The sequence below is a fragment of the Heloderma suspectum genome, chromosome 2, assembly GCF_057233095.1.
Source record: "Heloderma suspectum isolate Gila_16-S chromosome 2, 16-S_ref, whole genome shotgun sequence".
Lineage (NCBI taxonomy): Eukaryota > Metazoa > Chordata > Lepidosauria > Squamata > Helodermatidae > Heloderma > Heloderma suspectum.
Window position 1 is genome coordinate 237,617,376 of NC_139459.1, and position 14,711 is coordinate 237,632,086.

Here is a 14,711-nt window from a genome sequence, read left to right on the forward strand (position 1 = left end):
TCTTCAGAGTTACCATTGGCTTCTTGGTTGCTTCTTTGACTAATGCCCCCCTTACCCAGTCACTGAATTTTGGTGGACAGCATTGTCTAGGCAGAGTCGTGTTTGTGCCATATTTCCATTTTGGAATAATGGATTTAATGGTGTTCCAGGGGATGTTCATCGTTTAGGATATTTGTTTATAATCCAGCCCTGATTGGTACTTCTCCAGAACTTTATCCTGGACTTGTTTTGATAGCCCCTTGGTCTTCATGATGCAGTTTGTTTAGATATTTATTTACAGTATTTTTATCCTTCTGCTCACCCAAAAAAGGCTCCCAGAGAGGCTTACAATCAATGAAAAAAGAAGACACTCCCTGCCCTCAAGCTTACACTCTTAAACAGAAAGGAAAGAAAAGACATGACACACAAGGAAAAGGTGATGGGGAGGGAAGAGGAAAAAAAGTTAAATAGACTGTTAGCAGGACTGCCCTGCTCCCCCCTCTCATCTCTCAAAGGAGGAGGGGTCCAACTGGAGCAAGCCCTGATGTTCCCTTTGCCTGCTCCTGTCTCCCTTGCGCCTTCTTCCTCACATGAACATGGATGTCAGCTATTTTGTAATACGAAGTAATCCTTTCTACCCATGTCTCCCTTGTGAATTCTTCTTACAGTGTGGTCAAATTAACTTGTCAGAGCTTTTCTTTATGAAAATATTATTGATATCTATTTAACAGTTGCCACTGCCTGTTCTCTGTCTAGCCTGGCTTTATTCTGTTACAGAAGACTGATGCTTTGATTTTCATAGTATAGCTTCTCATTTTGGATTGTGTGTTTTTTAATAAGAAATCTTGGCATAAAAATATCACATCTTGATATGTCAAATAGATTAAAAACTCACAACATCTCAAAGATGTAGGGTGAAACATTTTTTATAGAAATCTAAACACATTTCCTTGAAAATATATACATTAATTCAAAGGTATTTTAATCTCCTTCAAGAACAGAACAATTTTGAATTAATGGCATCTATCTAATATGGATGGTCCTTTCAAGGAATATTTTAAAAGTCTGAAGTTTCTTTTTCTCTAACGTCTCTTGATACTTTAAAACCTACATAGAGTACACAGATTATGGGATAGTATGTTTCCTGTATTCGGTGGAAATACAGTGACTTGAAGTTTGGGGATAGCTTGTCAAATCAATACAATTGCTGTAAGTATCCAAATGACTGTACCATGTGGCAACATATTCATGGCAGACTTGGAAAAATACTTCCTCACTGTGTGTCCCCAAGCTTCTCTACTCCAATACATTGATTTCATCTTGATCATCGCGTCTTATAAAGAAAGCCCAAGAGATTTTACCTGTACTTCAATTTCGGTTTCACCATTGATATGAACCAGAGGAGGGCAACCTCTGACTCGTGTGCCTAATGGGGCCAAATCCAGCCCACAAAGGGTTAAGCACCTCCATAAGCCCCACCCCCAAGTGTGGCCAGCACCAAGGGGAATCCCTTATCACCAATCAGAGATAAGCTGGGGATTCCCCTGCACCACTTTCCACACCTCTCACGCCCCAGTTGGGAAGCTCACACCCCAGAAAGGAGCAGCCTGAGGCTAGCAAAAATCAGCTCCTGCAAGCCCCAGCTGAGTCCCTTTCTCCATGCAGACTGGGGCATGGAGCTCCATCCCTCTGCACAAAGATTTTTTTTTAAGTGGGCAGGGGAGGATAATGTTATGAGAGGGGATGGGCTTCAGCGGTGAGCCCTGCCCCTTGACACCATCCGGCCTGCCAGCTTGGTCCAGAGGGGTAATCCAGCTGCCAGACCAAAAGTGGTTGCCCTCTCCTGATATAAGCAGTGATCAATCTAAACACCAAGTTCATTTAATTTATTTGATTTTCTATTTATTAGATTATCTAGAAGGATCCCTAATATGGCTTCCATAAAATAACATGACACTATAAGTTTGGGTTGGCATTGTTCTGGGGTAGCTTATCTTCCTCCTCCCCCAGGCCAGGCCCTTTTTCATCTCTTTATGGCAGGAGCCAGGGGCAGCAGCTGGACTTCAGATGAGCTACTGGGCGATGACAGATGTTCTGCAGGCTGGTAATGTGCTCTTTACTGCCTCTCTCCCCGAAGAGAGGCAGTGACTGCAATGTAACAGTGCAGCTATAGCTTAGCACTCACTGAGAAAGATTCTAGCCTAGCCTCCATATTTAGGTTTAATCAACCAAAATCTCACATCGAACAGAAAGCCCAGGGGAATACAGCCATAAAATCTTCAATTGGCACCTAAATAGTAATGTGGGTACAAAGCAGTCATCTCTAGGGAGGCTGTTCTATCACCTCAATAGTGGTTTACCTTAGTGGTGTTCATAACATTCTGAATTACAAATCCCTATTTTTCAAATCAGCTCTTTTCATACTAAAAGGGAGAGCGTCTGTGGCCTTGGGTTTTGGCCTTCAAAGTCCATTGTATGTGCTCTGTGCTTTGTTGCTTAGCTTGAAAAGTGCTCAGTTTGAACAAACCACATTGCAGTGGAAGTTTTGACTTAAGCTAAGCAATGTGAATCTCTTCCAATAACTTCACAGCTGATAGTTGATAAACTGCAAAAATACCAAGAAAAAGATGGAAGCTTCTTGAACTGATCAGCTCCAAGCTGTGCAAGAATCATTCTCGGCAATTTCCCAGAAAGTTGGATTCCTGTGAGTTCAATAAAACAAATCCACTTGTTCAGAAGCAAATCACTCGAGGAAATTTCTTGACCGTTTTAGAAAGCACTGAAGCACAAAAGCACTTTACCATCCAATAGGAATTTTGTAGAGTTGCTGTGCTAGTGATAAATTCTCTACTTTTAGGATTTAGCTTGAGTCTCAAGCATGAGATACCATATTGATGAGATTTCAAACTTAAGCCTTAAATTTTAATGAATACTAATATTTCATGGGTTCAAAGCACGACAGATAATTAGCACGGCATGCAAAATCTTAAGAGGAATTTCTACTGAAGAGGTTAACTGGAGTACTTCATTGCTGCAGAACAGGTTTTTCCTCCCTGGAAATAGTTGGCTGCTGTTGGCTCTGAAGAAAATCTAATTTATGAAAAGCCACGAGTCAACCCAGTGCCTCAAGTAAGGAACCCACCTGTCTGATTTCTTTGCCTGTTCTCCATTCACACTGTTGTTTTTGTGATCTCATGAGATGCAGTGAGAGGATGGAAAGAATGACAGCTGGATACCTAATTAACCTCTTGTGGTACCACAACCTTCTAGTTATAGGCCACATGGCAACTTGGAGCTTGTAATGATAGCAAATGGTGTCTGGATGGCCAAAGGGGAGAAAGCGTAGAGATATAAATCAGGGTCATTCAATAGTAACAGACTGTCATTTGAGGTTAGTAGCAGGCCATGAGTGCCAGAGTTTCCTGCTTAGTAGCACGACTCTAAACTGGCAACATGGTCAATTGCTCCTGTAAAAGACTTCTAAGATTCGGCTTGAATGAAAGTGGGATAATATCCTTGGAGAATACTTGAGCTTTCTGAGTTTGTTTAAGTTTTTCAAGTACAATTGGAATGGAGATTATATATAAAATCAGTGTTGGTAGATGGAATAGACCAGCATGAGAGGGGGAATTGTAGACATTTGAGGAAAGACACAATCTGAATTAGTAGCCTAGAGCAGCAGTCCCCAACATTTTTAGCACCAGGGACCAGTCTTGTGGAAGACAATTTTTCCATGGACCAGGGGGGGATGGTTTCGCTGGTGGACTTCCTGCCGCTGGGATGCTAATAGCATCTGCATAGCGGATGCCATTTTTGTCCCTGTTCTTTGCAGTAATAGGCTACATAAAGATTTACATAGCCTATTACTTGAAGAACAGGGACGCAAATGGCGTCCACGTAGCGGACGCCATTTGCGTCTCAGCGGCTGTAAGTCCACCAGTGGCCGGAGGCGGCTGGCAGCTCTGCAGACTTGCCGCGGAGTGGAGCCAGCCGGGGCCGGCGAGGATTCTGGGGGAGGGAGGGACGGATCACTCCCCCCCCGCGGACCCAAGGTAACGGGGTTTCGCACAACTCTATTGCGGCCCGGTTCCCAACAGGCCACGGACTGGGACCGGTACCGGTCCGCGGCCCGGGGGTTGGGGACCCCCGGCCTAGAGGAAGAAGCCCTGTTACTGCATGTAATCCAGCTTCAGAAGGGCTCCATTTGTATACTGGGAAGTAATGCAAAATAACTGTTGGGATAGGCCGTGGTAAGCTGCCTGTAGAAGAACTGATGTAATCTGTTTTAGACTGTATATGGGATGTTTAGAATGTGATTCTGCTTCCTAGAGAGAGATATCCCCAAGGGTAGCTTATCCCCTTCTAACTAAACCAACCACGGGGAGCAAAAGGGAGTGTTGGAAGCATTAGAGATAGCTGAAACCTGCTTCTTGGTTGCTGGCTGAAATCACAGAGTTATTTATTCATAGAGGTTAGAAGAATCACTAGATTAAGAAGTGGCTCACTGTTCAGGAAAGTCTCAGTGAGCTGACCATGAGTTTGTTAAGAGCCAGAAGCAGAGAAATAGCCTGGTCACTGGCTTCTCTCCCCAGGTAAACTCAGCTGAAACAAGTGTCTTAACTGCACTACAAAAGAGCAGGCCGATATCCTTATGCTGCCTTGGTTTTAAAGCTGCATATTGCAGTGAAGGGTTGCACTCTTAAGCCTGTGCCAGGTTGGCTGACCTATTATGCGGGAGGTCAGAGGACCTAAGCTGCTGTGGTATCACCTGAGATGCTACAAGTGCTCACTGACTGAAAAGAAAAACAGGAGACTCTGGGATATTTGGGCGCTATGGAATTGTTCTTCATCATGATCATATACACCAGGGGTGGGAGACCTCTTTCAGCCCAAGGGCTGGATTCAATTTTGGAGAAGTTCTTGGGGGCTGCTTTCCAGGGGTGGGCGGGGCAAAAGGGGCAGGCCAAAAGTACCAATATATTTTAGCTTAAATCTCTTATTGCTGGTAACAGCCTTAGGAGAGACATTTCAACATTTTAGAACGTGGGGGAAAAACAATGCAAAATCTAGGACACCACTGGTCAGGGGGAAGAGGGTGGGGTTAGGGGAAAGGTCCTGGCCATCTGGGGAACACGGGAGGACTGGATTTGGCCAGTGGGCCTGAAGTTCAACACCACTGAGAGAGAGAGAGAGAGAGAGATTAATAGTAATTTCAATAACTGAGTGTCCTTCTGTAGCTCAAATGGCACCACAGCGGAATGTCAGCAGGCTTGAGGAAACCTCCAAGGTTTGTGAATGTGCAAAAAAAACGAATAAAAATGGGAGGGGGCTCCACCCCAAAGTAGTTCATGCTCTTGTTGCTATTCTAATGTTCTCTTTTATTTGTTGTATTGGAGTAAATATATATTATATGCTCCTAGCGCATGAGTTGTGAGGCAAGTCACCAAGTGGTCCTCAGTATTTTTGTGGTGGGAAAAGCACTCAGGCAAGTGAGGGAAAACCCTTTGCGAGGCTACTGAATTGTGGGCAGGACAGAGGGAGGGGTTATATAATTGCATCAAAGTACACCAAAATAAGTGAGTGCCAAAAAAAGAACATCAACAAGCATCTTGACTTACCTTGATCCTTGCCAAGATGCGTATGTGACTATGTGAAGACAGATATGTATGTATTACTCCACCAAGAAAAGCTGGATTGTATGACCTTATTGATTATGCAAGTTAAGCATAATTTGCGTAAGCATTGTCTTACATAATATCTTTGGCATGTTATAAGGACAGGAAAATGAGCTGCACCTGGTGGACACAACCTGGTGTGATATGGTCATAACAAATTTTACTCTGCACCCCCACTAGCTTTTGTTCTTGCTTTGTTTTTTCTTTCTTTCTAGCACTTACATGCTGCTTTTGGTGTGTTCAAAGTAGCTTACAAAACAAAAACACCCACTTGCTTACCCACTTTCAGGTGTATCCTTGCAACAGCAAAGGCAATAGAAAGTATCTTTTTAAATGCAAGAGAAAGAACTGAGATACTTGGGAAGCTGAATTCTGAACTTCATGCTGCATTCTGTGCCTTTTCACTTGCACAGAATCACAACATACATACAACCCAGGATACTTGTAGTTATTAATAAGCATAAGCAAACAAGTCTGAGGGATCTTCAGCACCTATATGAAAGATGTGAGCAAAGATGGAAGATATAGCCCAAGGAATACATGCAGTTATTCATGTAAACATCTAAGCTGTGGAAAGCCAGTGGGAAGTCAAGGGGAAGGATAAAGATGGATGGTGCTGATCTTGCTTAAACCCTGAACAGTCGTCCATTATTCATTAGTCTGACTGAAGGAGGTCACATTCTAGAAGCAAGAACAAGTGAGATGTTAAAAAGCTTTATCATTATACCAGAGTCAACAAGCGATTAGAACTAAGCAATGTGATGTTAAATGCCACATTCAGCTAGTGCAATATGTGAAACTGATCAAAGGGCAGCTTACAGCTCACTTGGGAACAGTGGGCAAACAGCTTGCTTAGTCTGTAATTGTTGAACTGAAGGAGGCTGAAGAACTTGTATTATTGACTGGGGGTGGGGGGTGGGGGTTAAGGCAATGACAATATGTTGTGGCCAGTTTGTGCCATCTGCTATATGTGCTTCCAGTTAGAAAGTCATGCACACACACAAGTTGTCACGACTTTGGTTGCACTACCTTTTTGCTTTTGTGTAAAGACAAGAGGTAGTACAAATATGTTTGTAACAATTTATTTGTGTTAGTGAGAGTTTGTAGTGGCACGAGCAGGTAGAAAGATGGTATGAGTTGCTCGCAACATACTGTAGTTGTGAGAGGTCAAGATGTATTTACTGATTTTTCTAAAGTATGTTCTTGTAGACCCAGCATGACCAATTTAAATGGTTAAAAAACAGAACAAAAAATATTCCAACACAGTAAAACAAGAAGCTCAACTGTTTTCACAAGGCATAGTTTCCAGATAGGACATCATGAAGGTTATTTCACTTGATGGTCTCTGGATCCCTTTCTAACTCTATGTTTCTTGATTTTTCAACCATCAAGGAGGTGCCTTCAATCCCTTTGTTAGCTGTTATGGATTTGTTTTTAGTTACTGCGAACATCATTGTTGTCACTGCCTTTAACAAACAGTTATAGAGAAATGATGGCAAGTTGGTCAGTTCTGTCAGTTAATCTGAACCAAAGCCTGCAGTGAACAAATCAATGCACAGTATGCCAACAAAACATTCCACAAATACACCGTTTAGAAGCTACCTTTTTAAAAAAGTGACCATGAGCAAAGCTGGGACCCTCTTTTGGATTTCAATTCCTATCAATCCCCTCCAGCATTGCTAATGGTCAAGAATGCTAGGAGTTGTAGTCATGGTCTTGAGCCATGACATATTCTTTGCTGCCAGCTCTTTTGGGGAGCAGAAACCTGTGTTATAAACTTCCACAGGGGCTGAGGACAATGCTGCCAATCAGGCTGGATCATTTGGATCCCTGACAAATATCTAATGTACAAACAGACCTACCAGTTGTTTAGGGAGGTATGTCAACACAAGCAACATAGCGAAGGAAAACTTGAGGAGCCTTCCTATACAATAAAACTCATTTTAGCTCTGGACGGGATGCAAAAAAGAATTAGACTGATACCCTTCAGAAATGATCAGTGTGGATTCTCAGGAAGTGGAAGTGGGGTGGGGTGGAGAGAGAGATTAGATCAGATATGGATCTGTTAACCCTGATACAGAGGAGAAAGAATTCTGCCCATGGGATGCTCCACTGGATGAATGTGTGGGGTCAGCCAATTTTTTTTTTGCTGTTTTCTCCTTTCAACTGTGCCCCCTGAAAAGCTGCTCCAGAGTGTTGGGAGATGCTCTGGAGTAGTATAGGAGGTGGTTCTGGGGGCTGCCACAGCGAGCCAGGAGCTGCCTCCTCCTGCACTTGGACCTCCACTGGATCTCAGTCCAGTGAATTGAAGGAGTCCTTCCATTTCTGGATCCAACCCAGTATATTTTCATTACCAGTAAGGGATTATTCTAGATCCAGACCATAGTAGTGACACTTTAAAAAATCCTTTCCTATTAAAGTAAGTGCTTGGAAGCTCTTGGATGCTTTTACTTCTCAGATAAAAGGTGAAGGCACTTGAGTGATTTGTGAAGCCCCTAAACTCCAGATAAATCAATGTTTAAAGGTTCTGGATCTAGACATGGCATACGGCTGTTCCTAACATCCTTGGTTCTTTCAGAACCTGACCTTGTAAATTTCTTGTTTAAATTGATTGGACTACTTAAGTAAGAAGACATGGCCTGTGCAATCTCTGGATAGGATGCACATGATTTCTATCCCTGCATGAACACATACAGTGGGTACAGGGGAGCAAATACTGCCCCCTCTTGCAATATACAACTCCAGTACGCTGGTCAGCTCCATGTTCTTTGGGTATTGCCAAGCGTGTGTAACCTGGCAAGGTGCAAAGGAGCACCTCATGTATCGGTTGGAACTGGAACAACCAGAGGGGCCACCAGCTCTTAAAATGCACTTATGTACCATTTCAGGCTGTGAGTTCTGATGATACATTCTGATATAGCTTCAGTTGCAGGGTTTGCCTAAGTATCAGAGCTCAGGCAGGGATCAGGTTGGGTCAAGTTTCTCAGGAAGCAAGGCAGAAAGAAATCAGTACCACAGAAAGCTCTGAGTGGGGCTGGAAGCCAGACACAATTGTCTGCATGTTGCTCCAACAAGGATCAGAGCAAGACTGAGGTTTAAATAGAAGTGTTGCTGGATTTAGGCTGGTTGGCCCTGCCTTCATACTGAGGCCTTGTATCTTAAAGAGGCCTGGCCTATTTTAGTAGTCTTAAGCTGCGACGAAGTGGGATTGGCTATGGCATGTGAGTGTCCTCATGGTCAGAGACATCAGTCTGAAGATGGCAAGGCAACCTTTTCTGGTTGCAAGGGGGCTGACCCCTGGAATTTTTCTGGGGAAGTAAGTTCTGGGGAGGTGAAAGCCTTGTGATACTTTTATTTATTTATTTCATTTCTATACCGCCCAATAGCTGAAGTTCTCTGGGTGGTTCACAAAAATTAAAACCACAAAGTACATCATAAAACAATATGAAATATGAAAGTTACAATATAAAAGTACAAACACAATAAAACCTAGCAGCAATACAGAGATTTAAAATACAGATTTTAAACAGCAGAGCTAAAAGACTAGAGTGCTAAAATGTGTGTGAGAGGGTGGAGGTCTTCACCTGGTGCCAAAAGGAGTACAATGTGGGTGCCAGGTGAACCTCTTTAGGGAGCTCATTCCACAGCCGAGGTGCTACAGCAGAAACAGCCCTCTTTCTGGTAGCCACCCACCTCACTTTCTTTGGTAAACCCCTGGAGATGATCTTATGGTCCAGGCAGGTACATGTGGGAGGAGGTGATCCTTCAGATAACCTGCCCCCAAGCTGTTTAGGGCTTTTGAATGTTAATACCAGCACTTTGAATTGGGCTCGGACATGGACTGGAGGCCAGGGCAGCTGGAAAAGTACTGGTGTAAAGTGATCTCATTGGCCAGTCCCTGTTAAAAATCTTGCTGCCCTATTTTGGATCAGCTGAAGTTTCTGGACCATTTCCAAAGGCAGCCCCATGTAAAACACACTGCAGTTATCCAAATGAGAGGTTATCAGAGCATGGATAACTGTAGCTAGGCTATCTCTGTCCAGATAAGGGCGTAGTCGGTATATCAGCCTAAGCTGATAAAAGGTGCTCAGTGCCACCGAGACCACCTGTGCCTCAAGTGACAGTTCTAAGTTCAAGAGCACCCCCAAACTATGAACCTGATCCTTTAGGGGGAGTGCAACTCCCTCCAGAACAAATTGAACATCACCTAGCTGGGCACATGAACCACCCACTAACAGTGCCTCCATCTTGTCTGGATTGAGCTTCAGTTTATTGGCCCTCATCCCATCCATTACCATGCCCAGGCACCGATTCAGAACAGCCACTGCCTCACCTGGGTTTGATGAAAAAGAGAGGTAGAGCTGGGTGTCATCTGCATATGGATGGCACCTCAGCCCACCCCTCCAGATAATCTCCCCCAGCAGTTTCATGTAGATGTTAAACAGCATAGGGGATAAAATAGAGCCCTGTGGAACCCCACAATTGCCATGGCACAGAGCAATAATCCCCCACACCACCTTCTGGAATCGGCCATCCAAGTAGGAGCGGAACCACTGTAGTGCAGTGCCTCCAACTCCCAACCCTGACAACCTATCCAGAGGGATACCATGGTTGATGGTATCGAAAGCCGCTGAGAGGTCCAAGAGAATCTGCAGAGTCACTCTCCCCCTGTCCCTCTCCCAGCAAAGGTCATCCCACAGGGTGACCAAGGCAGTTTCCATTCAAAAACCAGGCCTGAAGCCCTCTTGAAATGGATCTAGAGAATCCATTTCATTCAAGAGTGCCTGGAGATGTCCTGTAACCACCTTCTCAAGCACCTTGCCCAGGAAGGGAATGTTAGCCACCGGCCTATAGTTGTCAACTTCCTCTGGGTCCAGGAAGGGCTTTGTCAGGAGTAGGCTTATTACTGCCTTTCCGTGACTGAATCCTTTTCCTGCGCTCTTAACTCTGGAGCCTCCTCAGAGGCCAAGGGGTCAGGATCCTCTAAGGATGTGAGGATTCAGGGTCCAGGTCCATGACAACAGAATTAAAGCAACACAGTCAGCCAAGGCTGCAAGGAACTGGGACTTGGTCTCAGTTGCTCAGTTTGCTCAGTTTGCCTTGTTAACATGCATCCACTTCAGGCTGGTCTTGCAGCTTCTTAATCAACTTTTTCTTTCTGGTGGAGAGTCTCTAGGAAGTCACACATCTGGGAATCCAGGTATGAATCTATTTGGCACACATTCAGCAGAGCTCACTTGCATTCTTCTTCTGAAGCTGATGGACAGACACTTTAGCAGAGACAAGGGATGGACGAATTAATCAATTTAAGTTTCTTTCCATTTTTCCAATCTTAAGTTCAGGTCATTTCAAAATCTGAAAATTTATCCAGTCTTGAGTTCAATTTCTCCTGAATTTTGAGAATTTTAAAAAAAGTCTGTGTGACAATTCATAAGAATTTTTGTGCACATTTCTCCTATTACATGCATTTTTCCCCTAATGTTCACATATTTGCTACCAATTCTTCTAATATAATGCATGTTTAGAATCATAGAATCATAGAATAGTAGGGTTGGAAGGGGCCTACAAGGCCATCGAGTCCAACCCCCTGCTCAATGCAGGAATCCAAGTCAGAGCATCCCTGACAGATGGCTGTCCAGCCTCGTCTTGAATGCCTCTAGTGTGGAAGGACCCACCACCTCCCTACGTAGTTGGTTCCATTGTCATATTGCTCTAACAGTCAGGAAATTTCTCCTGATGTTCAGCTGGAATCTGGCTTCCTGTAACTTGAGCCCATTATTACGTGTCCTGCATTCTGGGACGATTGAGGAGAGATCCTGGCCTTCCTCTCTGTGATGACCTTTCAAGTACTTGAAGAGTGCTATCATATCTCCCCCCAGTCTTCTCTTCTCAAGGCTAAACATGCCCATTTCTTTCAGTCTCTCCTCATAGGGCTTTGTTTCCAGTCCCCTGATCATCTTTGTTGCTCTCCTCTGAACCCTCTCCAGTTTGTCTGCATCCTTCTTAAAGTGTGGCACCCAGAACTGGACACAGTACTCCAGATGAGGCCTAACCAGTGCTGAGTGGAGGGGAACTAGTACTTTACATGATTTGGAAGCTATGCTTCTATTAATGCAGCCCAAAAGAGCATTTCCCTTTTTTGCAGCCACATCACATTGTTGGCTCATCTTCAGCTTGTGATCTACAACAGTTCCAAGATCCTTCTTGCTTGTAATGTTGTTGAGGCAAGTATCCCCCACCTTGTAACTGTGCATTTGGTTTCTTTTTCCTAGGTGCAGAACTTGGCATTTATTCCAATTAAATTGCATTCTGTTGTTTTCTGCCCAGTGCTCCAGCCTATCAAGATCACTTTGAATTTTGTTTCTGTCTTCGAAAGTATTACCTATCCCGCCCAATTTTGTGTCATCTGCAAATTTGGTCAGCATTCCCTGCACCTCCTCCTCCAAGTCATTAATAAAAATAAAAATGTTGAAGAGCACTGGGCCCAGGCCTGAGCCCTGTGGTACTCTGCTCATTACCTCTCCCCAGTTTTAGCCAGCTGTGGATCCACCTGATAGTTGTTTCATCTAGCCCACTTTCAGCTAGTTTGCTCATCAGGATATTATGGGGCGATGTCAGGGTGGACACTGAGCCCATGGAGTCCCAGAGTAGTTCTGATTCTGAGGAAGAGCAGTCGCTCCTGGGAGAGGAGCGCGCTCCTCTTTCCCAGGGCCAGCTGACGGAGATTCCTCCCACCAGCATTCCTAGCTTAGAAAGCAGTCCAGGGAGTGACCGAGCGTAGATAGCAGACTTGGTGGATGTGCGATGCTGACGCAGAGAGCGGCGCCAGATGGAGGGCGCGGAAAGGAGGCGTAGTGCCCGGATGGCGCGCAAACAACGGCTGCGCCCAGAGGATCCAAGGGAAAAGGGGAGGGACTCTCCCTAGTCCTTAAGTTCAGGGGTCTGCCAGTAATTCCCTTTCAAACGGGGACCAACTGTTCCAACTTAGGGCATAGGTACTGTGCTGCTCAGATCTAGCTGCAAACGGTATAGTTGTTAAGTTGTAAAAGAAGAATAAAGCTTTGAAAGCAATCCCTTTGTCTGTGTCTGGACTTGGCTACTGGATTAGATTGAGAGAGGCCTCCAAGGAGCCCTTGACAGCCAGTTTGTCAAAAGCTTTGCTGAAGTTGAGGTATATTATGTCCATAGCATTCCCACAGTCCACAAGGGACGTTACTTGATCAAAAAATGAGATCAGATTCATCTGGCAGGATTTGTTCTTGACAAATCCATGTTGGCTTCGAGTAATCACTGCCTTGTTTTCAAGGTGCTTACAGATGGATTGCTTTATAATCTGCTCCAGAATTTTCCCAGGGATTGATGTCAGACTGACTGATCTGTAGTTCCCAGGTTCCTCCTTTTTACCCTTTTTGAAGATAGGGACATTAGCCCTCCTCCAGTCATGTGGCACTTCACCCATCCTCCATGATTTCTCAAAGGTAATAGACAGTGGTTCTGAGAGTTCTTCTGCTGGTTCCTTTATTACTCTAGGGTGCAGTTCATCTGGCCCTGGAGATTTGAACTCATTCAAAGTCATTAGGTGTTCCTTGACCATATGCCTATCGATCTCAAGCTGCAATCCTGCCCCTTCAGCCTGTACTTTGCCTTTGCCAGGGGGGTCATAGACCCTCTTTTGGGAGAAGACTGAGCCAAAGTAGGAATTGAGCACTTCTGCCTTTTTTTTGGCATCTGTTATCATTTTGCCATCCTTATTTAATAGCTGAACCAACATTTCTTTCCTCTGTCTTTTACTATGCATGTATCTGAAGAAAGTTTTTTGTTGCTTTTAGCATTCCTCGCTAACCTCAGCTCGTTCTCAGCTTTAGCCTTCCTGACGCCATCCCTGCAATTCTGTGCTACCTGCCTGTACTCTTCCTTTGTAGCTTGTCCTTCCTTCCACTTCCTATATGTGTACTTTTTTTGATTTCAGGTCATCTCTTCACTTTTTGTGAAGCCACATTGGCTTCTTCTGTTGTCTTCCACCTTTTTTTCTTGTTGGAATTGTTTGTAATTGTGCCTTGAGAATTTCCTTTTTTTTAATATAATTTCCCCTAATATATGCATTTTGCATGCATTTTTATTGGAAAACTCCATTGCAAAATTCAGAGAAGCACAAAAGTTGAAGGTTAATTGAGTTTTGGTTCATATAGTGGTTTGAAAGTGCAAAATTAGGTAAGTTCACATGAAAATGAGAACTGAATGAATTTCTCCCTGCTCCCTAGTAGCGACTCCTTTCCCCCATACATCGCTATTCTAGTAAGTGGGTACCCCACAAGAAGATGCCCCCTGTATTGTGGATTTAGGAGTTTCTTAGCTGTTTTACATTTTTCCAAATACTGAGAAGAAGGGTTCAAACCTGGATAAAGCTAACATCCAAAGCGCCTCTGTGTTGAAAAAGTTTAAAGTTTAACAACAACTAAAAAGAGAAGTTGTAGGTGCAGAGAAATCCTCTTATGGGTCTGCTTGCACTTTAATTTTTGATCCTCTGACTATATAGTATATTTTGGAAAATAAATCTTAACATTGCCCCAGGAAACAAAGACTGCGAATAGACAACCCGTAACAACCAGTTGTCAGTTCCAGGGATGTAGGACTTTTTCTCTACCACAAGGGGTCAGACTTGCCCTACCAAAGAGACTGTTCTCCTTGGCTGGCGCCAACAGACCATTTGTATTGGATTTCATTGGGTGTATATATAATATATTGTTTATAAAAACGCAAGGGAATTTCATGTTTGCAGGTAGAATGAGACAAGTAGTTAAAAATTTATATTGTGTATTATTTCTTTGTGGGTTTATATTGATGGAAGTGGCAAAAACAGGTGATTCATCTTCATTTGCCACCTTGATTGACACATGCTAACAATCTGAAGAGGTGTTTCAGTTCTGCTCTGATAGAGCAATTATAGAATAGGGGGTGTAAAAGCTAGAAATGTCACTAAGATAATAAGCGCACCGAAGTGAATGGAAAGGGAGCTGGACACTGTTTAGCAGTCCCTGTCATTCATATCTCAGGGAC

General features: G+C 43.8%; 1 protein-coding gene across 9 annotated transcripts in view; it reads left to right on the forward strand.

Moving 5' to 3' along the window:
- Window positions 1-14,711, forward strand: part of MAT2B (methionine adenosyltransferase 2 non-catalytic beta subunit) — a 137,972-nt gene that overhangs the window by 16,005 nt on the left and 107,256 nt on the right. The window contains exon 8 of one of the 9 annotated variants that reach the window (XM_084838621.1): window positions 311-5,054. The exons of the other annotated variants lie outside the window; for them this stretch is intronic. The gene's annotated coding sequence lies outside the window, so the exon portion shown is untranslated. Of the gene's footprint in view, window positions 1-310; window positions 5,055-14,711 lie in introns of those variants that run through there. 9 annotated transcript variants of the gene reach the window in all.